Source organism: Plodia interpunctella, chromosome 14 (assembly GCF_027563975.2).
Source record: "Plodia interpunctella isolate USDA-ARS_2022_Savannah chromosome 14, ilPloInte3.2, whole genome shotgun sequence".
NCBI lineage: Eukaryota > Metazoa > Arthropoda > Insecta > Lepidoptera > Pyralidae > Plodia > Plodia interpunctella.
The window spans coordinates 4,381,759-4,405,648 of record NC_071307.1 but is presented as its reverse complement, the minus strand read 5'-3'; the positions used below and the strand labels follow the sequence as shown (position 1 = coordinate 4,405,648).

The 23,890-nt window shown below is 33.7% G+C and overlaps 1 protein-coding gene across 1 annotated transcript in view; it reads right to left on the bottom strand.

Annotated features, from left to right (window-relative positions):
- LOC128675434 (transcription factor hamlet-like) overlaps window positions 1–23,890 on the bottom strand; it is a 108,955-nt gene that overhangs the window by 42,691 nt on the left and 42,374 nt on the right. The window contains exon 2 of the mRNA XM_053754860.2: window positions 21,206–21,278. The gene's annotated coding sequence lies outside the window, so the exon portion shown is untranslated. The remainder of the gene's footprint in view (window positions 1–21,205; window positions 21,279–23,890) is intronic.

Below are 23,890 nucleotides of genomic sequence, written 5' to 3'. Positions count from 1 at the left end.
GATATTCACCTTGAGGTGATGTACTCGAGCAATTTGGCTATCATTTGAGAACACCCACGCCGAGCATCAATCATCTAGATCTTGACATTGCTTTCGCAAGGGTGAACATTTGACCAACCGTCGGGACTTTGAGGCTATTAGTTTTTAATCACCGAGCAATGAGCTTTAGAATTGATGGTCAAATATTGAGTAATATGGTATTTGGTCAAGATGACTTTTGTGTCAATAGTAAAATATGGAATCACCGATTGATTAATGAGTTTTGCTTTCTGCGCTACAAATGATTTTGTCCCAATCAAAGATCATATCTAGGTATTTTGAAGCAATGATTGTATGTATAGGTACAGTTAACTGTATATCATTTACCACGCATTTGTCGTTTTAATAGCGTAATTTCTTCTTGATGTAGGGCTGAGTCGTTCTGTCTCTTGCCATTACACACGATATTTTCAAAAATCAAATTCATGGTTATTCTCTATTCCTGAAACCCTTTCATTTTCAGATTCTTTCTCTGACGCGGTTAACATCACTTCGAACAGGTACCACCTCTAGGTAACTGGTAGAAAAAGCCGCCAGGCTTTTTTGTAATAAAGTTAAATAAATAAAGTGGATTTAAAAATACTTTAACATTAATCATAAAGCCACAACTGCAAGTAATAATGCAAATTTGGTGCTATGATTTAACATTGGCGCCATCGACAATTTTATAAGCAATATTGTTTATGCATAGACAATAAGCGATAGACCACTGTGGTGTATTAATGCACAATAAATAAGCATTAGGTATGTTGCAGTTTGCATATAATACTCTACACAAATTTTACACCCGTGTTTCTTGACTGTACCCACATTATTTGCTTTATCATTATTGTCGTCATTAAGAAATAGGAGCTTATTTAAAAGACATCTACGCTACGTCGGATTTTAAATTTTCTATGATCATTGAGAATTGGCTAGTCATCTTGTTGGTCATCGATATTAATGTCGTATATTGAGCGCAAAATGTATGTGTTCTGTATAATGTTCTGTCAGATAGATTTTAGAGGATTTGGCCTCTTGTCAACGTGCTGTGAAATACGATTGTACTTTTGCATATATACGGTTGTCAGTTTGTATGGATCTCTATGCGAGTTTTTGATCCTGTGTTAAACTACAACGGGGTAATGAAAAACGTGTCTGTAGACAACAGCCCTCAGGTATTGAGTCAAAAAATATTGAAAATCATTTGATAACATCAAAAAAATTCCATATTATTTTAGAAGTATAAGTTTTAGAATTTTTAGTTCTTAAGTAATAAAAATTGTTAGGAAATAATTCGCTCAAACATTAAATTGTTGTGCTAAATTCCGATGTCCAAGAACACAATCTATGGCAGTACTTTATCTGTGGTCCGAGTGAACTACAGCCTATTTCACAGAGCATCGTCGCTAGCCCATAAAATACTTAGATTATAGAAATTGTTGTACTTACCGGTTATTTAGATTTGACTGACAAAGTATGAAGTAGTCGGAGTTCTAGCAAGTGATATATTGTGTCTTGATCACTCCAAACTTTGAATGACGAGATGCAAATATTCGTAGCAAATTTTATGATTCACTGCAAAAAGTGGAAAGTTCAATATACAGATGACCTACATAATAATATGATGCCTGGAACGTAAAGGACTGACCTCAAGTAAAGGGAACAGACCAAGAACAATAACCAGTCACTATAGCTTGTCTAGTTTGTAATGAAGTTAGTATAACTAATGAAAAACATCGCAATTCTAACGGATTGTTAGAACCTTAGGGTAGGTATATTTAACGTTCTTGTTAAAAAAATATTGTGCGTTATGCGATATGGCGGTCATTTTAAAGTTTGATAAGTTTTACACAATTTTACTGATGGGATGGGATGGGAAGTTGGTAGAATACGATTGTAATATAAAGCGATGGAGACTTTATTTTCAGTCTTTATTTTGCACTTTATTTTCAGTCTTTGATCAGCATCCTTATTTATCAGATCATTGGCACGCGTAGTCTCCTTGACGACATCACTTCTTGCGCCACTTCCGCTAAGGCTATAGAAAGAGCTGGCATAGTAAGTTGTTGTTTTAATCTAGATCTTAGCCTACTTGATCTCTTGAATGATAGCTATCTGCTAAGCTCTTTAATTTACAGCTAAGCTATGATACATTAGCGACGCGAAGCAATGCGTGGGCGATCCGTCCACATTTCATGATGAATTGGCCTGCTCTTACGAAAACTACAATTTGCAATGCTCATTGGTATATCTCCTATATATGCTAGAATTGTCGACAATACAGGATGCAATAATATATTTTAATAGAGCTATACATATGTGCAGTGTGCACCCAAATAAATTTGCGTTAAATTTTAATTAGATACAAATAAAAGTATTTATATATCAATTAATGATAAAAAATCGTATATCGAATAAGATATGGATATTATTAATGTCAATATATCTATTTGGATGGCATTGTTTTAGTAACTATATGTAGACAACCATGGCTATACAAGAGTAAATTACTATTATAATTATACTAAGTCACTATGTATGTTCATTTTCTTTATTTTATTGCTATTTCAGATCTCTATCAACGACATAAGATTTATAAATGTAAATTCTTTTGATGTACTCTGCCACCTTAATGCAATGTTATTACTCCAAGAAATCTATTAAGTCCAAACTATTTTAGTCAAATATTGTAAACGACTACTTCACGGTATAATGAATCGATTAAATGTGTACGGATTGTATCGAGTCGATCGTTAACTATTCGGATACAGACGTGTTTCATAGTAGGCTGGTCATCGAATTCCTGTATCTGAATGAAGGCGCAATATTCAATGATTTTGCAAATACCAATAAACATGTTCCGATTCGGATAGCAAATAGTTTGGTGTCATGTCACTCATTATGGATTGTATTAGATAGTGTTTTGTCTATTATAAGGCACTTTAAGGAGCATTTATATTACAACATGCGCGGTGTGGTGTGTCACGGACGAGGTTCTTAGGTCTTATTGTGCCTCGTCCGGGTTAGGACAGTTAGATACTTACAAAACTTTTTACAAAAATATTAAATTGCTTCCAACACACAAAATTGTAAAAAAATTAAATAGGGGATGAGCTACCTACTGCTTGACTGGAAATCGGTGCCAAATTCAGGATTAAGGGGATGTGTATGAGTGAGAAAGATATATATTTAAGACGTATGGATGGATATAGGTAAATAATAAATAAATATATTAGGATAAATTACACAGATTGAGCTAGCCCCAAAGTAAGTTCTACACTTGTGTTATGGGATACTAACTCAACGATACTATATTTTATAACAAATACATATATAGATAAACATCCAAGACTCAATCAGAAAAAGATCATTTTCCATCATGACCAGACCCGGGACCTCTGGGTTCAGGGGCAAGTACTTTATACCACTGCGCCACCGAGGTCGTCAAAGGTCGTCGTAGGTAAAGTTCCAAATCAAATCACATCACTTCAACATTACGTAGGTACGTTAAGTTTTAACATTTCATAATTAAATAAATATCTACGTTTTATTTAGCACGTAGGTTAACTCGCTTTATTTATTAGATAGATATGTTAAAACTTGAGAAATCTATCTTCGAGTGTAGAATTTCTACGCCTTGTCAGGAAATCTATCACCGTACTATCCAATGCATAATTGCTTACAAAACCAAGTCGGTGAGTGATAATACAAGGCTGTCATGGTGCAGCGTAGAACGGAATGACATTAGCGCCGGGGGCGAGCGGCTAGCTTTGTGCAAATATGTTCTGTGCCCGCTGCGTGCTGCGTGAAAAGAAACGTTTGCTGAAATAGGGCTGGCTGCTTATTTACATACATCATTGTATTAAAGAACATGATTATATTTTGATATATTCCTCGATGCGCAGTTATGTTGAGCGCACCCGTCGAAGCGCACCGAAATAATTCTTCGAACCCCACCAAAAAAGTGCGCTTCGAGGAATACATAAAATATTGAAATTTCGTTCTTCGAAGAGCACCTACGTTTGAATATAGGGAAGAGCATGAAGTAAACATAATATAGATATCGATAATCGTTTAAATAAAAAAAAGGATCACTTTTATTCATTTACCTCTTTGTATTCAGATTTAATCCATCTTTTTTGGTTTAATTTTGATACACAAGCAACGAAAGACTATCCATAAAGTTACGTGTTTTTGTTGAGTTAATCTAGGCAAGTCGTTAGCACCCCTGCGTTCAATCGGCGCGTGAGCCGCGGGGTGCGGCAGCGCAGCGTCACTTCCTCAGTCGATCGCCGGCCGCCGCCAGCGGCAGTCGTGCACTTCTGTAATGGGTTCACTAGTCCCGTTCTACACCGCTGTCATTACATCGGGAACCCATAATAAAACTTATCGCATCGAGTAATGCCTTTTACTGCAATGTAACATGCCCCGTATTGAATAATATTTTGTTATACTGTTGAAATTAAACTACAGTTTTAACACTTCCCGTCATTCTAATATAATTTCACAGGTATCGCATAAGCGTCTTATATAAAACCGTAATCACAATTACAATAGGCTTTTTTAATAAAGGATTCTAATGAAAATGAGTTTAAAAGGGAGTCTTATATAATCGATTCGAGATGTCGATTCGCGACATCGAATCAATTCGGCGATACGACTCAAGAGGCACGGGCGCAGCAGGTCGTCCGGCGTCTGAAGCACAGAATAAGCGATCTCTATCGAGTTTAATTGATACAGTTTGTCACGCCATCAGGGGCCGCAGCGAGAATAGACTCACATTGTGTAATGATAATACACTAAAATAAAACTAAATTATTACGCCATATTTCACAGTGAATTACTTTCACTTGTTAGGATTTCGGCCGTAGTTTAATCTTGATAAGGGAAATATAGTTTAAAAGATAATTTTAAGTAGGTAATTTCTTAAAAAGTCCAAAAGAGAGACTTTTGAAATTTGTGTTATGTTAATATAGCGTGAGTATTTTTTAGCGGCTGATAAATTTCTATATTATTAACAAAATAAGTAAACTTAGGTCAAGACTGAATTCGGGGACGATTATTTTTGGATAAAAACAGCGAAATGAATTCTTAAACAGTCAGTGTGTAAGTACATAATTTTAACATATGATTTTGAATGAAAATCATTGAAGTAGAAGACAGCTTTGGATGAGCTTTCATTTGCGTCAAATTGATTTCAGGGTCGACACTAGAGGTCTTGGCGAAGAAACTACGCTATCTGGACCAATGGCGCGTAACGGGCAGTGAAAACTCAAACAGCCAGCTATTAGGCCCGCAGCCACAACCGACAATTTGAGCTGATCTATATCATCACAGATAGCCGCCGGATAATGTGGGAAATTTTCACTATCCGACGAAACCAGCAATTTGATAAGGAGGATCGTGGTTGACTCTCGTTCTCCCCGGATCATTTTCACGAGTTATAAACACAAAGAAATCTAGGTATGTGAATAGATTTTAATGAAATATATCAATGCATGTAAGTGGATAACAAAGGCCATGTAACTACTGAGAAAAGTATCACCAACGTTATGGTAGAACAAAAAGAAGAACTCAATCTTTAACAGTGAAAATTCGTTACGCTATATAAAATCTAAAACCATTTTCATTGATATTTATAGGAAACTAGTAATCCTATGTAATTGATAAACAGAAATAAGAATATCACATATTATCTAAGAGAATATTTCAGAAAACTATTTAGAAATAATAGATTATATAAGAAAATTAATACAATACCCGAAATCTCACCAGATACTTTTCTAACATTTTATATTACGACGTCACGACAGTTTGAATCGAAGTTCTAGTGTAGAAATAATACATGATAAAGATTAAAGTTTATGCTTAACTAGATAGAAAATCATCTTAAATGAAGATGATGGCAATAAATCAGTTCTATGAAAACCATTCAAAGATTTATCAAATAGTTTACAAACTCATAAACTATTTCTAGACCCAGCTCGTAGATGTGCAAAAAGGAATATACCAGTCATCACTAGTATTGAAATCGACAGTATCCGCTGTAGAAAACTGGTATGTAGGAAAAGTAGTTTAACTGCCTTTTTCATTCGCAATTATTAAGCCTATCGGACCGATCGAATTAAGATCTTGCTTTATGCAAATATGGCGCTAAAATGGATCATTGAGCATAAGCTGGGCTGGGATTTTGTGTACCTATTTGAGTTATTATTATCTAGAAATATTCAGAATTTAAGTGTACTTATAAGAGGACATACTGAAGTGTCTTTGGATGGAATTTTTGTACCTATATTTTTTAGTACATAATCCCTAATTCCTATTCAATATTTCCACTAAATATATGTGGAATATGTGTATGCAGACCTACCTATTATAGGTATCTACGAGTATTATATCTCTATCATGCACTAAGTCTATCATTTTCTCCAAGTTTCCAAAAAGGTAAACTAACAGGCAATGTTTAGCATTCAATTGTACAAATTGTATCATCAAATGTATATATGAGCGCCATAAACTTTTAAATAAATAATCGTGTAACAATCCACTTCACTTCATCAAACATTTCAAAACGCAATTCCACTCGCTAACTAAAGATGAGTCACAACTATGGTAGACACGAACATCAGATACAGTTTTAATGGTGTGAACACACGCACTGCAGTGGACATGGAAAAAGACCTCTTTAATTATGTGTACGGCTCTCGGGTCGAAGGTGTCAACTTCTAAGAAAATCTGGAGACATCGTTGACTGTGCAACACGAAGGTACCGACATTGTAACTGTTGGTTCACACAATAAAAACTGTAATTCATACGTGCCAAACTGGACGTCGTTACTGAAGATGGCTTCGGGAAATTTTTTACGCTTCGTAAAGTTTACGATGTATTTCAGTGATGTTGTAAAAAGAAAAGTGAAAATTATATAGTATACTTTTGAAGTGCAGTTTATTGTACCTAGTTGTAATTAATAATTTAATTTCAGGTGATTTATTGGATTATATTTGTATTTATCCGTTCTTATATTTGTATTATATTATACAAACCAAATAGATGGGTACCTACTAATGCGAGATTGAACAGACACATTATATTTTGAAACATTTAATTTTTATTAAATAATTTGAAAATAGCCGACAATGTATGTTTTGATTCCTAAATTTTCCAAAATATAATGTATGTTGTAGAAAAACCTGAGTCGAAAACCCGAAAGAACTTAATGCGAATACTGACGCGTCAATGACCTCGTTCGGGTTCATCGGAAGCGGTTTCTTTGAGATAACATTAATTTCTTAATCCTAATTGAATTTGTTTGTTCCGTGGCGCGACCCGATAACGCAATATATTTAGGGTTGATTCACGTTGAAATTGAGAATTTTATCGATCGTTTGATCATCGAATTTTTAAATACTAGTTAGAAATGTAAATAATTTCAATATATTTTATTTAAAGCATTAGGAACTGTGAATTTATTTTTCAATTTACCTGTAACTGTATTTAAATGTGCCTGTAACGTCTCAATTGATGAATCAATGATTTTTAATTTTAAACATTATACTGGCGGATGATTTTCATATACTATACATACCATACAACTTTCACACTACATCGCCGTGCTTTGTGTCCATAATTATATTTGACATCCTTACGTTACCTTCATAAATAATTAAGGTTAAATATTTGATTTATTAAAAATTTAATCTTTCTTTTAAGGTAATTTCATTTAATCTTCGATATTTTGACAACCCTAGCAAGCTTTCGGACGATCTCGCTGACCAATTGTTCAGGTTGAGCCAGCTAATAACCTTTGAAGGCTGCAATACTTCTATTTATTGATTAGCCATCTCTTTGTGCTTAAAGGTGAAGTTTAACTGAAGATAACTTTTAAATTAATGACTGTTTTGACGTGACGCATAAAGGAATTTAGGACCATAGACTAAGTGATATATAGAGATTTTATAATTTTTTTCTGGCAAAAGTAAATGTGTCTTTAATTTACAGAACATATGGAAAAGGCATAAATTCATAAACCAGAATCAATCTGATTAAAATACTATAATTGAAAATAAAATATGCATAATCTTGTCTATTAACATCAATTCTAAACCGATAAGATCTTATAAATTATGTAAAATAGTGCAAATTAGTTAAACATCAAAACGATTTGTCTATTATATGAATACGATTCATTATGTCGATGTTATTATTCGACAGGTAAATAAACATTTGTTTTATTGGTCTAATATTTCTCATCAATAAAACATACCTAATCAGAATTGAATATCTTTAATAGAGATATTCCAAGAAAAATACACTTAAATTGTTTTTTAATAAGAGAATACAGCGGTTCAAATGTTGATACGATTATAGACAGACGGGAGAGAGAATATACAATATGTGTAATACTAGCATCGCCCGGGTAAAGCCATAATAAATTATACACCTAAACCTTTTACTTCCATCATTCTATCTGTAAAAAAAACCGCATCAAAATCCGTTGCTTAGTTTAAATGATCTTAGCATATATTGAGATAGACGGACAGAGAGCAGGAAGCGACTTTGTTTTATACTCTACATACATCACTACCTAGTGATGTATGTAGTGATATTTCAAGGGATAGTATTAAAGACCTGCGTTAACGAGACACTAGAATAAATATATATTAGAACAAATCACACAGATTGAGCTAGTCCCAAAGTAAGTTCGAGACTTGTGTTATGGGATACTAACTCAACGATACTATATTTTAGAAAGTACCATCTTTCTACTTAACTTCATTTATATCTTGAAAAACAGATGATTTACATGCATATTGTTGACGCTACAATACTCGAATGTACTTACGCAGAGAAAATAGTCTTTCATTATTTACATACAAGCCAATATCGGTTATATATATATATATATATTTATCGGTAAACATCTCGCCAAACTTCGGCGTTTCAACGTCCTTCTGATTTTTCTTTGCGGTAAAAAATCTCACATGTAAACTACACAATTACTCCGAGTTAGATGACAGTGAACCCGTTAGGTGGTGATTGTGAAGACGGCATTTAAAATAATTTAAATCTAGAAATAATGACAAAAATGTCACTAGTTCTCACTTATTACTTTCCGGATCCTGCGTATTTAAAACCAGATCGTTCTACATTGCCCACCGGCCATATGAAGCCATTTGGTCGTGGCCATCTTTTTCACACGGTAACGAAATGCTGCCTCCATTTCACCGCTATAACAAACAAAGGCGGCACATTAACTGGCCATATGACATTTCACAGCTCTATATAAAGTTGATAAAGAAATAAACGATGTCATGTTTCCAATCAAATACATTAAATATTGTGGCAAAAATAAATGTATAAATGTTTTGAGAGTTTTATGTTTCCTTGTGGTTATGAAATTTAAAGTTGTATTGAAAATGGTCGACGCGAATTTTGTGATAAATCAGATTTTTAAATAATGGAGAAAACAGAAGGGAAGATTTGTAAACATTGTAATTATATATTATTTTATTACAGTGTAGTAATTATAAATCCATGATTTGATTTGTCGTTAAATTCCTTGTAAACGGCAGCGAAGTATGGCCAATGCTTGACCGACACTAGAGAGAGTTGCGCGTCACGGATATGACAATGATTTCCATTTTGTTCATTTAATTTTAGCCTACAAATAAAAAGAACTCAGTAGGTAATGTAATGTATTTAAGTTTATCTTCCTGGCAATTTGTTATGAATCAAGAAACACAACCGTAATGTTTTTAATTTATTCTGGGACTACTTAATTACGCAAGTCGTTTAAAACCAATCACGGTCGGGTTTCCGCTTAACTAAGTGTTAAGGAAGGTCGTATTTCATTCGGAGAAAATAATTTGAATCTATCGATTAAGTTATTGCTTGTACATTTGTTCCAATCATAACATAGAGCCTTACAAATTAACCTCTCACTCAGTATATGATTGTGTTCTATGTAATTCGCTATTTTACAGTTTTAATTCTATTCTTTTTATGGTTAACTGTTTGTCAAAATACTGCCCTTGCAGACTTCTGCCGTAATAGCGGATTTTCTATGACTGAACCTTGTTGGATTGTTTAGGCCGGTAGCATAGGCTCATAACTATATTGATTCTGAATTAGCTCTTTACATTCAGAATTCGTTGCAGTTTTTTTCATAACCCAATTATGAAATTAGGTTATTGGTTCTAAACAAAGAGTTTCGAGGTTAATTTCACAGAGCAGACAACCGCAAAGGGACGAACGTGTCGTCACTGAGGAAGCGAAAGCGAATCAATCGCCTCATCGACAGTGTGCGTGACGAAGGCCATTGTTAGGAAAGGGAAAATGGGCCGAATTCGCCACAAAAATAAAAGAATGGGCCGGCAGCGCGCTCCGTTGGTCGTTTTTTCGACTTTTTGCCGCGCAATCTTCGCCGTGACGCATCAACAGTCGCGTGCCACTTCTATGCTTTTGATTCAGTATTGTTTTGAAGTGATGCGTTTACCCAATAACTAATTTAACGTTATGTTTTGAAAATGTATGTTTTAAAATTAAACTACAATTTGTCTACAAAGAGTAGAAAATAAACGAGAGCACTTTGTGGCCACACAATCTTGACCATTTGTTCTGGTATTGCAATGTTAAAAAAATGTGGTTCGTTATAAATAAATTTTCTACTCCGTAAGGAAAGACTGCATTTCCTTCTAAAAGTTACAACAATGACGTATGTCGTAGCTGTTTAACACATAGTTCATGTTCTCTATCTATTAATCTTTTAACTGAATATACTAACGCTTACGCAATAATCAAAGCTTTCAATGAACCATCCTTACATACGCTACAATTCATACATCAGAAGCTTATTTAGCGGCACGTGCGCAACCATCTGACGTTATACTTGACGCAAAGATAAGCATGAACCCGTGACCTTTCGATCTAGCATTTTACAATTGCGCCACTGTGAAATGGTGGTAGCACGGCGTGAGCTGGCCAGTTTGATCTATTTCCTTTATCTGCCAGTCTTTTGTCCCCATTTTTATTAAAAAATAAGTTTTTACCATGGTCTCCTATTGGGGGAAATGCTCACGTTGTTTCTCATGGGTAAAGCTTTACAACAATCTGGCTTTACCAAATTTATTATCACATATTCTTGTTGTCTAACTATTGTAACATTCCGCTCCTAAGCTAATGGAATTACTGCATTGTCTACTGTATTTAAAAGTACTAAAATAGCTATTCTATATTGTTAAGTTACCTTTAAAGACATCATGATTCCTATGATATGTGATCATCTTGGTAAAATTTTGGGGGAAAAGTTATACCTACATAACGCGTTGTTTCCCATTGCTGTAGGTACGTAAAACGGGAATATTTCAGTAGCCGTCGGTGATAGAAGCTAGGGAGCAAGGGGAATGATGGCCAGTTTTATTTATATTGGTCGAGTGCGGGAGCGATCACGACCTCGTAATTGATGCGCAAGCGCGTGCCCAGCCGCCTAGCTGTATTAGACAACAGAAAAAAGAGATGTAACTTTGAAGATTCTTTCTTGACTTAATTTCAGTATTTTTATTAGAAGCAAGCTCTCGAAGTAAAAAATCTCGGTTTACAAATGGTCGTGTTTTAAACAGCAGTTTCAACAGAAGGTAAATATTAGTAAAAAATTGCCAAATAACATCTATAATTAGGCCTATTGTATATATTAACTATACATCTAATTAACTTTCTTGGTCATCAATTCTCAGATGGTAAAAACGTTATTTAGGGACTAGCATTTATACGTTCTCAAAATTGTGGTTACTAGAAATCAGTGATAGAATCCTGATAAAGCCGGTAAATTAACTGTCCACTGTTAATTTGTCGGCTTTATCAGGATTCTGAATAGGGAAAGGAATAAGTCTATAAGCCTTCATAAATAAGTATTATAAATTAGTAAACAATATTATCATCTTCACGTTTCTCTTATCTAATTATTAAAGCCGTTATAACGTGCAAGTAGTGCAACATGGTGAAACACGCGGTACTTTATCAGAAATGAAACAGAATAGATAAACATATTGTTTAAAGAAGTCCAAATAAACTTTAGTCTTGAGATAAATATTTTTTATTAAAACATAGCTTATATTATTAGTAACCATTTTATAGACCGAGCTATGTTGTTGACCTAATTAAGGTTTTCTTAGAAATTCTATAAGTGAATAACGAGTTAAAGTTTTGGCATGTTTAATTAATAACCAGAATAATAACCGATCTACCGTCTGAACGTCGATGATTTGCCAATTACCACATAATTGGATAATTTGTGGACGATTTGACTTGAAAGATTCTGCCACACCTCGATAATAACCTAATGATGACTTAATTGCTACACTTTTTGCATTTATTAACACCATTTAATTAACCATGGAGATAGCTTTTTATTTTCATCTTTATTGAAGATCGATAATTGAAAAGGGGTATTTTCATATAAAATACTTTTTATATAAAAATATTAAGTATGTAATAATGTACTATGCAAAAACTATTTTTATTATTGACGCTCCATAAATCTTAATTTATTTCATAGTCGTATTTCCTCTTGGATGAGGGTCGTGGAATGAAACACAAACAACAACATTTTTGACACTATTAATGGTTTTGACTATTAATGGTGGTTTGCCATTGCCTTCTCCAGAATCATAAACGATATCATAATTATATTATATGAACTTATATTTATCACATGCTACAAGGACAGTAGACGATGTAAATTGGCAATTAAACGACTCAAAATTGGAGAACGACAGAGAGCGGTGGAGAAGACATGTTGGAAGACCTTTAGCACTCGAAACAAAGTTTTGTAAATTAAACAACAACAGAAAAAGAGTTTAGAATAACAGGCAAATAATAAGTTTTACCGCATTATATTATGCTGTTACAGACGTAATTAATGCTAAGAAATGCCGTGTCTTCTTCAAATGCTTTATTTAATGACTTCTTATTTGCGAGTGGATTTACAACGTTACAATGACAGTTTAATGATAACACTGTTGATTACTTTATAATAACGCAGTCTCTATTTTATTACTACTGGTACATTGAATATGCTTTGGTTTAAGTAGGTTTATTATAAAAGTTGAATATATCCTTGAATAAATTTTAATGAGCTACAAAACACTCCAAAATATATAATATGTATTTCGTTTAATAATTATAAAGTACCAAACATTAAATTACCCTTATTAAGTGTTTGTTACCTGAAATGAATAAACATAATATGGTACTAAAAATAGTGGCAATACAAAATTGGCAATGTGGACAGCCTTTTGGGCACGCTGCCGAGAAGCAAGCTCTTAAGGACTATACTCGAAGCTTATATTTTTTACATTATTTTATTACTTGCCTTGCCCTGTTAGTTATTTAATGTTTTTAAATTTAGTTTTTATTAAAATAAGTTTAGTTTTTATTTTAATTTAATGTTTCAGAAGATCATAAGAATAAATAATTATCTATAAATAAATAAATCTTTGGAGATATTTCTGAAGAAAATAATAATAAAAAGAAATTGCGATACGTCAATAAGCAAGTTGGTTTAAAATATTTAGGAAATTGCAAATATCTAGTTCAGTCGAGCGCCGGAAAAATATTACGGTTGTAATTGTAATCGTACACCTTCGTTATACATCTATGTAACTATTATATATTAGTGGTTCTACGGCGAGAAAGCTTTGTCTTAGTTGCTCAGACCGGCTCCTCTGACACTTGCAGATATTTATTAAGGAAATCGACGATTTACGTGAAATATTCTAGATAGTGTCTGTCCTTCACTCCATTATCGTATACTCAAAGTTAAATCGTTTTTCTTATAGCAATCTTGAAATATGCTAAACGGAAAAGTGTAAACAATTTTGCTGATTAAAATGAGTAAGATTGTCAGTTTTGAAGTCTTGAAACATAAGGTGTTATACAAACAACTTAAACTATATTTTCATTGCATACGTAGTAAATAAATTAAAAAGTTAATTAGTATTTACATCTAGAATACTGAACTACTGATATTAATGTTTTAATCGATTGCTAACTTAATATAAATGTTTTATATTACACACAGAAGTAAATATATATATTGTGAATATATTTTAGGTGATCTAATTTACATATTAAAGCAAAAAGTTTTGCTTCCAACAACTTTATACGAAATTCATTAATATGCAAAGAAAATTGATACAACACTAATTTTAGACTATTTCTCTGACGTTTATTGTTTTAAGTATTTATTACAATTGGTATCTGAATACTCATTCAAAACTCATCAGGTTTAATAGCGTGATGATATCACAACTGATTGCCTCGCTGTATTATTTATTTGATTTATGGGCATTCTAATGTTGAATCAAAACTCCTTACTTTCATTCTAATATTATAAATGCGAAAGTCTGTCAGTTTGTTTCGTTTTTACGGCTAAACCGCTGAACCGATTTTGATGAATTTTAGTATGCACGTAGCTAAAGACCCCCGAAGCCAAGTTTTTTTTTCAAAACTCAATCCGCGAATGTCTATAATTCAGGGTGAAAATTTGTATGAAAATCGTGTCTGTTCCGCTTTCACAGAAAAAATCACGCGGGCGAAGCAGCGGACAGAAGCCTCGCCTCGGAGAGTAGATTTTAGATGGTGTATGGCTTGCCCTATATGACTTTATATAAATATTTATAGTTCGGTAAGTAAAACATTATGAAGCTACGACCACCAGTACAAGTTTGCGTTAGCTACAAATTAAAAAAGCGAAATCCCGCTATACTATTTCATAATTACATATTTTATTATAAAAATTGCGTAAATAGTGCCTACTTTACGGTCTATATAATACTTGTCGTCGGTTTATGGACACTAAAACATGTTGCATTATAAACCGGCGTATTGGATCCCGTTGTTGCATTTATGAATAATTATTATTAAAGACAAGTCCCAGTCGTGTGATTAAATAAATTAGACCTACACAGATCTGAGCGATTAAATCGAGGAAAATGATTATGAGTTGCTTCGGTTAATTCACAGTTTGTCTAAGATCAAAGGTTGTATATTATCCACTACTAGCACACTACTGCTGTTTCAAGATCATAACTTGTTATTGACGTACATGGGTATGAATATTGGGTGAATTTATAGTGATTAATCGTAACATCACTCTGAAATATGCAAAATTCACTCACTTATTACGTAAACCGATGTCATATTTAAACAAGTTTATTTGTTAGACAAATAAAAAAAAAACCCCGAATTTCAATACTCATTTCGCTACAACTTTTGAACGGCTGAATCGATTTTGATCAAACATATCTAAAAGCCACCGCATAAAATTTAGCTATCAAATAAAAAAAAAACTGCATTAAAATCGGTTCACCCGTTGAAGAGCTACGGTGCCACGTACACAAACAGACAGACACACTTGGCGGTCAAACTTATAACACCCCTCTTTTTGTGTCGGGGGTTAAAATTAAAAGCATTCCTTTGTTACGTACAACTTTTTCATCAAGCCCTTTTCGCAATTCATAAGATAACTATAATAATGTCTATTCATATATAAGGTAATTCAATTTGTACCTCATATTGGCTTACCGTTATAAGTGTAACCAACACCTCACGGGATAAAGTAAGTACGCAATGGTAGTGGTGTGCCGCGTAATATTCAATTGTAGGAAACCGCAAATAGTGGATCCGTTGCTTTCGCGGTGTATCGACACAGCTTCAATGGAGGAAAGTAGGCTAGTGATTCACTGAGCTATAACTCGAGTTATACCTTAGCTAATAGCACGCTTTAGAGCGCGTTAGGCGCGTTTGTAATGAAGATTGCGAGCCTTGATGGAAAGGCTTCTTTTATAATCGTTGTGAATCGTTGTTACCATTCATTAATCCATGTCTCACCTACTATACCCTAACTGTTCCACTCCCTGTACCATACAGGTCCTCTACAAGGCCAACGATAGAGCAATAAAAGCGGCCGCGTACTCGTCTCAAACAATATAAATAGCCATAACGACTCGAAAAGACGAAGTTAATAAAATTATTTAAAATCAATTCAAAGTTGCAAGATCCCATCAATCATTCTTATCACGTCAAGTTCATATGTATACCAACGACATAGACCATTCCTTCCGTACGCGGCGATTAAGGGCCCTGACCCTAGCCCACCCAGCCGATAGGCATCAATAGTATTATTCCCAAGGAGGGTTGACGTCAGGCAGGCGGCTGGTATTAAGGTTATTTTTTACGCTGACAAAAGGGCTTCGCGGCTTCACAACTCAAAAATAATTGTGACGACCTCGGTGGCGCAGTGGTAAAGTGCTTGCCTCTGAACCAAGAGGTCCCGGGTTCGATCCCCGGTCGGGTCATGATGGAAAATGATCATTTTCTGATTGACCCGGGTCTTGGATGTTTATCTATATATGTATTTGTTATAAAATATAGTATCATTGAGTTAGTATCCCATAACACAAGTCTCGAACTTACTTTGGGGCTAGTTCAATCTGTGTGATTTGTCCTAATATATTTATTTATTTAAAAGCAACGGGGAACCTGCAGAGATGAGAGAGAGACTTTCACAATATGCAAGTTAAAACTTTTTGCAGTCATGGACCGCAAAGTGAATGCAAGAGTCCGCGTACACTGTCCTCTTTGTATCGACGGGTAGCCCTATCTTCGATACGATTTCTCTAATAAAATAGTCTGTCGGTCGATAATTTATTTTCTATTAACGTTCTAGCTCCAGGTGAGCTTTTGTTACGTTCCGAAAGATGTATAGTCTCATGACCACCCCTCTGGCATCTGATACGGTCTCAGATTCGATTTCTGCTTTAGATAAATTTTGCATGATATTCAAGTGAGAGTTATTTGATCTAGTTTAGTCGAACGGGTTTAAGTAGATTCAAGTTTTGTACTTTGAGATTTATAATACTACTTAGGACTTCCTGCTATTATTGTCGGCTAATTAATTACGTGTGCAAACAGAAAATTTGCTTTGTAAAGATTAGTTAACAAGTTATTTGTCGAATAACTAACTGCTAGATAAATCTGCTCGATTCTATTGGCCAGTTAACCGTATCCGACATTTGTGAAACACTATTTTTAACGCTATTTGTTAGATATGTTACATATCAGTGAACGATGAAATAAATCCTAAAACTCCTTTTTCGCGGAAAAGACAGGTACTTAGGTTTTAAAGTTGAACCCAAAGATTAGTATAGCCCAACATTTTTTCGATGTCTTACCAAAAGTACGTTAAGGCGTCTGCTAGCTATTCAAATTCAAAAAAGTGTTCTGCAAGGACTATCTCAAATATTTGCGCTAGCGCTCACTTTGACAAAGCAATTATGAAAATGTTATAGTCACTCGTGATTGGTCATTCCGTCAGTCGACTCTAATGAAAATGTCTTCGCAATTAGACGGTTTCCTGCTTTGTCTGGTAATATCGATTTAAAATGTTATATTGATATATATTGATTTGCAAATGTTACCTTCAAAAAATGCAGTGAAATAGATAAATTAGGTAAAAAATCGCATGCACTCACATTTAGATACTAACATAAGAAATTTAAAAATGGAGCAACACACACAAATGAATCTAAATTAAACATCTCAGATCTAAATTAAACATCTGTGCCATCTGTACCCAGGTCTAGCCACGATGCATCTAGGTAAGTTAAGGGCCAGCTGCAAGCTAAGGTACATTTAGGTCTAGCAGGCTACACCCAGGTGTAGTTGCACTTTGGAGTTTAGCCGTAAAATATAATGAATTATTTCACAATTTTCGGATTATCTTAGAATACATTTCATTTAATGCCTATAATTTGCTTTAGTTAAATCTGTTTCAACAAATTGAATTTAATTATAGATTTTACTCCTGAATAAATTCTTCAATAGATATTTTAGCATATAATGATCGAGTGTTAAAACATAATAACAGTTGTAAACGTCTGAAAAGGAATCTATTTAATATAAGATCTACCTTATTTTCTAATTGAATAAGTTATTTTATAGTTCAATAAACAAATAGGAATATAAATTGTGCAAACGTACTCGTAGTACGAATGTTAGGACAGGGCAATAAAAACTTGAAAAAAAACATTTTACCTAATGATTAACAGTGGTTGTCAAATTGTGCTTCGAGGAGTCCTAGGGCTCCGTAAAGTATCTGATGGGATTCTGAAAAACCTTTAGTCGTATTGAGAAAATAGTACTTACTTGTAGCTTTATTACATGAAAAATTGCGTTGATGAAAATATTTCATCAATAAATTTATTTGTAACTAATTTATGAACTTTCTTAAATAGAGCGTCACTTATGAATTATTCAATTTAAGGCCCCGTCAAATTCTTAACCTTCTTAGCTATTAGTATATTTTCCTTAAAGCATGCTTAAAGTGTTTTTTATCTTAAAAAATATTGAGAACTGCAGGTCAAATGCATGTTGAGGACAAACGTCTTATGATGTAAGTTTTCTAGTCCTGGGAGTGTAGTGCATTGAAATACTAAATGTTAAAACAACATCTTTGGGCTAGTATTTTACAGCTATGTAATAAAGTATACTATGCTCCAGTATTTTGCGTGCACGCCGCACTATACTGCACCTTCAAAACGATCTCTTAGTACAGGAATTCAAATAATACAACAATTTGGACCTCAAATTGACAGGCACAATTGGCCAAATTAGTGTGGTGTTCGCACTTGTTGGAATTCAGCTAATATTGTTGAATTATTGATATTTGCAAGCTGTCATTGTCGACTCTGAAGTCCGCAGCGTGATGTTATTTCTAGAAATTATCAAGATAATTTAAATATATCTATTTTTAAATCAATTGTTCGTAAATCGGGTTTTTTATCCATTTATTGGGTTTTCAATTTCAATATTCCAAGTTAAAAAGCGTGAATTTTTCTTGTGAATCCTTTTATCAGAGCGTCCGGTTCCTTCCTTAGGTGTTGAGCGTTGGAACCCAGTGTTTGTTTTCTACTTTCAAAATTAAATTAATGATTTCTAGATAAACACACAAAATAGTCGATTAGAGTTTTTTATATAAGTGTATAGTATCGTAGAGTTAGTATCCCATAACACAAAGTCTCCGTTGTCGTCAAGTTCCTTTGAAGCTAACTGTGTGTGTGTGATATTTCTTTATTTTATTTATGTATTTACAGATTAAATATTTTTCTAAATAAACGAAACAAAACAAAATGTTGTTAATTTTAGAATTAAACAAATGTTGCTTCACATTCTACTAGTATACTCTATAAATTGACTTTTATAGCTAACTGTAACGAGACTTTAATGGCCTGATAGTCATTTCGTCGCAATAGAAACCCGCTGAAACCTAGATTCTAAATTATCTGATTGCATCTAGTCTCTGAAGATGGTCAGATAGGCGCAGGATCTGAACTTCGAGAATAATTAATTTGAAGACTATCTTGGGATTAGAATCCTAAGGATTTAATAGTTTCCATAATTTGATAGTTTTTGATTAATATGTTTATTTATAATAATATTAAATTAAAAATTGATAATTCTAAGACTCCACTTAATCCTAATTAATATTATATTATTAATACTCACGCTATATTTACTCAATCAATTTCCTTGAAATATTGCACTTAAGTTTGAAGTTAGGAGAAGGACATATCTTCTATCTTTATCTAGGTATATTTCATCTCGAAATTCACGCGGGCGAAGCCGCGGAAGCTAGTTTTAAGTTAAGTATTTACTCTTGGCTCTATCTACCTCGTTGGGCACGAAGACGTGACGTGATCTGTTAATTGATATACAAATGTGATTAGCCTCGATTACACTGATGCTATCTAATTATCCGCTAAAATGATATTATTATACCTAGTGTACTAATTAGCGCCAACGGTATAATATCATATTTAAATAAATCTATTCATCGAAGCATACCTTTACCTTTAACCTGTTAGCGTACGCTAACAAAATCAACAAAATCATCGAATAAACTGTTACCCACACGGTAAAAAAAACAGCTAATATCTTTACAAACCTCGAACATTGGTGTGTTTCGAGGAATACATCGCAAATATCACGGTAAAAGTGACCATAAATGGCTTCAATTTGCATAGATCTGTGGAAAATGTGTGGAATAGCTAGGAAATTTCTCCGCGGTGGTCAATTGGAGGCGATTATATCGGCGCATGTAATGCGTGCAGTGGCGGATGCTTTCCCGTTGGCTTCTTCAATATGCCTTACGACGTGTCTTGTGCAGAGAGGAAATCATTTACTTGCCTGGAAGGGCCTTGAGGAGGATTGAGACAGCAAAAGTACAAGGGAACAGATATCGTGAAAGTTGGCAAGAAACATTAAATACATCATATGAATATATACGAACGTTTATGATTATCTTATTTTAAAAATTGTCTGATTAGTAAAAGTAATGCATATTGTATTGACAGATTAACTAATTGCTGTATAAATCTGACTGTAGTTAAGTACGAGTATTTGTCGTTTCACCATGTCCAAAACATTACATTTTTAAACCCCATCTTTTCGATATCCTATCCTACGAATATTATAAATATGAAAGTTCGTGAGGATGTACGTATGTTTTTTACTATTTCACGCGAAATCTACTGGAGTGGTTGTTATGAAATTTAGTACACGGGTAGAATATAATCTGGATTAACACATAGGGTACTTTTTATCCCGAAATTTCCACGAGAGCGAAGCCAGCGATGAAACAGGCCCTTATTCTTATTTATTTTTAAATTCGCAAATTCATATTTCACTTCTAGACATTCTAGACATGTTGCATGTTTCTGGCGCTACGTACGTAAGGTAGCGAGCGACTAATAGCACAGGGGTCAGGCCATGTAGCGTCGCGCACGCCACGTTTATTATAATAAGCTGGAACTGCGGTCTACTAGCTGAATGTTTACCTCGTTTATTTTCTGAATCGAATATTGACGGTAATGTTTTCAGTAATCGAATCGAATCGTATGCATGTTCCAAGTGAATTGTGTTTAAAATATTACATAGATAGTCATATTTAGTGCTAATGCTAAATAATATTTCATTGGCCATATTATCTATGTTATAATTTAATTTCCTTAAAGTGACCGAAATAAGTCCAGAAACATTTATTTGGATTTATCAATTTTTGGTAAGTTTCACAACAATGTGAATACGCAGTGATGTTAATATGAGTAAAAAATATTAACTACTTACCTATTAGCGCTTGGACGTGGTAACTGGGTATAATCTCATTTGCGGTAGACAGCTTGGCGGCGGTTTTTCCTCACTGCAAAGATAAAAAAGGATACTTTAGAAAATTAATTAAAATAAATATTAATAAATATATCAAGATATAAAAATCAGATAAATAATACACATTAACTGTTATCAGATTAAGGGCCGGACCCGACAAGAGCTATGATGTGGTAATTGAAGCTAAATTTCGTACAATCAATAGAATTTCGTTTGTCAAAATTTAGTTTTAAAACGAAATTATATTACACTTAGTTTAGCAAAGAATCGAACCTCCGGAATGACGAACTATATCATTAACTATTACTCCTTGCCGTGGTACGGGGTCGTCAAAACTTTTATTAATCTGACATCAATTCGTCATTATTTATTTGACCTTAATAAGTGCAAGTGAAATTTTGTAGGCTTTGATGGCAAATAAAACGGCTTGTTTTTTTATAATGATGGTGATTGACGAAAGAAGTAATAGCGGCTAATAATAAGATGTTGCAAGCCATCTCATTCAGAGTTGCGCAACTGTTGGCTCCCGGAGTCGCCAAATATTGTTGAATTACAAAAGTTGAAGCCAATTATTTCATGGTATTATTGAGAAATGGCCGTCGATTTAGTTCCATCGTGACGCGGTCCTGGCGATCCGATAGAAATCGGCCATCTAGAATTAATTGCGTGATCTTTGAACCGTTGCCAAATGTTTGCGAGCGCTGCTTTGTGACTAGGATAGTTGGAAATGAATCATGGCATAAAGTTTCGGTTGTACTTAGAACAGATCTTAGTTATGGCGTGTAATATTATTGTAATATATAACATACCCCTGACGCGTCTGTCGCAAAGTTAGCCACGAATTTAATTTACATGGAAAACAAAAATTTCGCACTCTATTTATTTTTCTATAATACGTACTAATTTTATCTATATCCATTTTAATTGGTACATTCAGCGTCAAAAACATATACAGGTAGCCTGGAAGAGATTAAAGGCCGCCTATTGTGGATATTTCTAGTTGCAGTGATCAAAATTTATTCTTATATCGTGTTGTTGGTGCAATAATGTATTTTTTACTTTACTTACTTATGTACCTTTACAAATACAATGAGATTTTATTGATGTCATTAAACATTTTGTTTTTTACAATTTTGTGTAAGGAAAGATGTCGTGGGACAGTAACGATTCCAAAAAATAATGGCGACTGTAATATTTTTTTACGATCGAATTTACACACTCATAAATTTAGGGTAGTTAATTTCCAAATTGATACTGATGTTCTTTGTTTGACCCTTATTTATGTCTAATAATAAAATAAAAATTATGTATGTATGCAAGTAATATCTACATAAACTGCTTCTTTGTAAGATGCTCCAACTTATTGATTAAAATACAACAGCATCACGTCTTGTACCCGTATGAGGCAGATAGGGTCAAGAGTTGCGATACTCCCGTTTAGCTGTGTGGTGGGTTTATTGGTGGAATTGAGATTAAATAGTGATAGGTTGCTAGAAAAAAAATATGTTTGAAAGTTGTAAATATCAACACAAGTTGTTACGTTAGAGAAAATGAAAGATTTATTGATATTTCATGGTGTCAATTATGTGTTTTATTACAAAATAAAAATATTATTTGCTCATTAACACATAGTTATGTAAAGATCGCATGCTAAGATAGAAAATCAAGAAAAAGCAATCATTTCTTAATTAACAGAAATAAAATATAAAATGTGTAAAATTACTATAATGACATACTAATTAGTGGAATGACATTTATGTAACGAATATAATATCTTTAATCCTAATTTGATGATCAAGATAAAAACGAGTATAAACTGGTCCATCCAAATAATTATCGTTAAAAAATCTGATGAAACGACATAAAATCCGAAAAATATTGAAGATGAAAAAGTGGATTTTAAAGATTACTAATAAAAGCATTGACGGCCTAAATTTTGTGAAATTTCGTCCTATTAACGGAATTTTTACGAGTCTAAAGTAAACATAAAATACTTATTTTCTTTTACATTCCCATGTGTTCATTTTGAATTTTAAGTTAAATTAATTTCAATTTGCAGTTTGTACAGTTTTTATAATGTTAAGTAGAATATTTAATTCTAGCAAATTCTTTCATTCAATCAACTCAAATCTTCACACAACTAGAATAAGTACAAATCGTTCCTTCGAAATTGTCACAGCGCACGTAAATAGAAGGATTTATTAAAATATGCGTAAACCAGTAGATTTTCACACCTTTCAAGATTTATTCGCTCATCAGCGTGCAAAATCTGAGATCGGATGAAGCCGTCTGCGCATGCACACCGTATACGGCTGCGCGGAACATCAAATCTATAGCCGCTCCCTGATGAAATTACAGACACAACTGTGTGTATTTATGTGCATGCGGGTGAAGTGTGCTACTCTTGCGACTCTCAACAAGAATAAAACTAATAATGGTTTGCGAGTCCAACTCACACTTGGCTGGTTTTCGGTCAATTGGAACTACTTTTACAGTTGACACGTACTCAATGCGGAAGATATTATAACTTTTCTCTGGCTGCGGCTTGTGAAAATCCGCATCGTTGCACACACTTATGTCCCATTTCAAAACTGAGATGAATAAAAAAATCATAATAATCACTTATTCTCGTAAGAATATTATGAG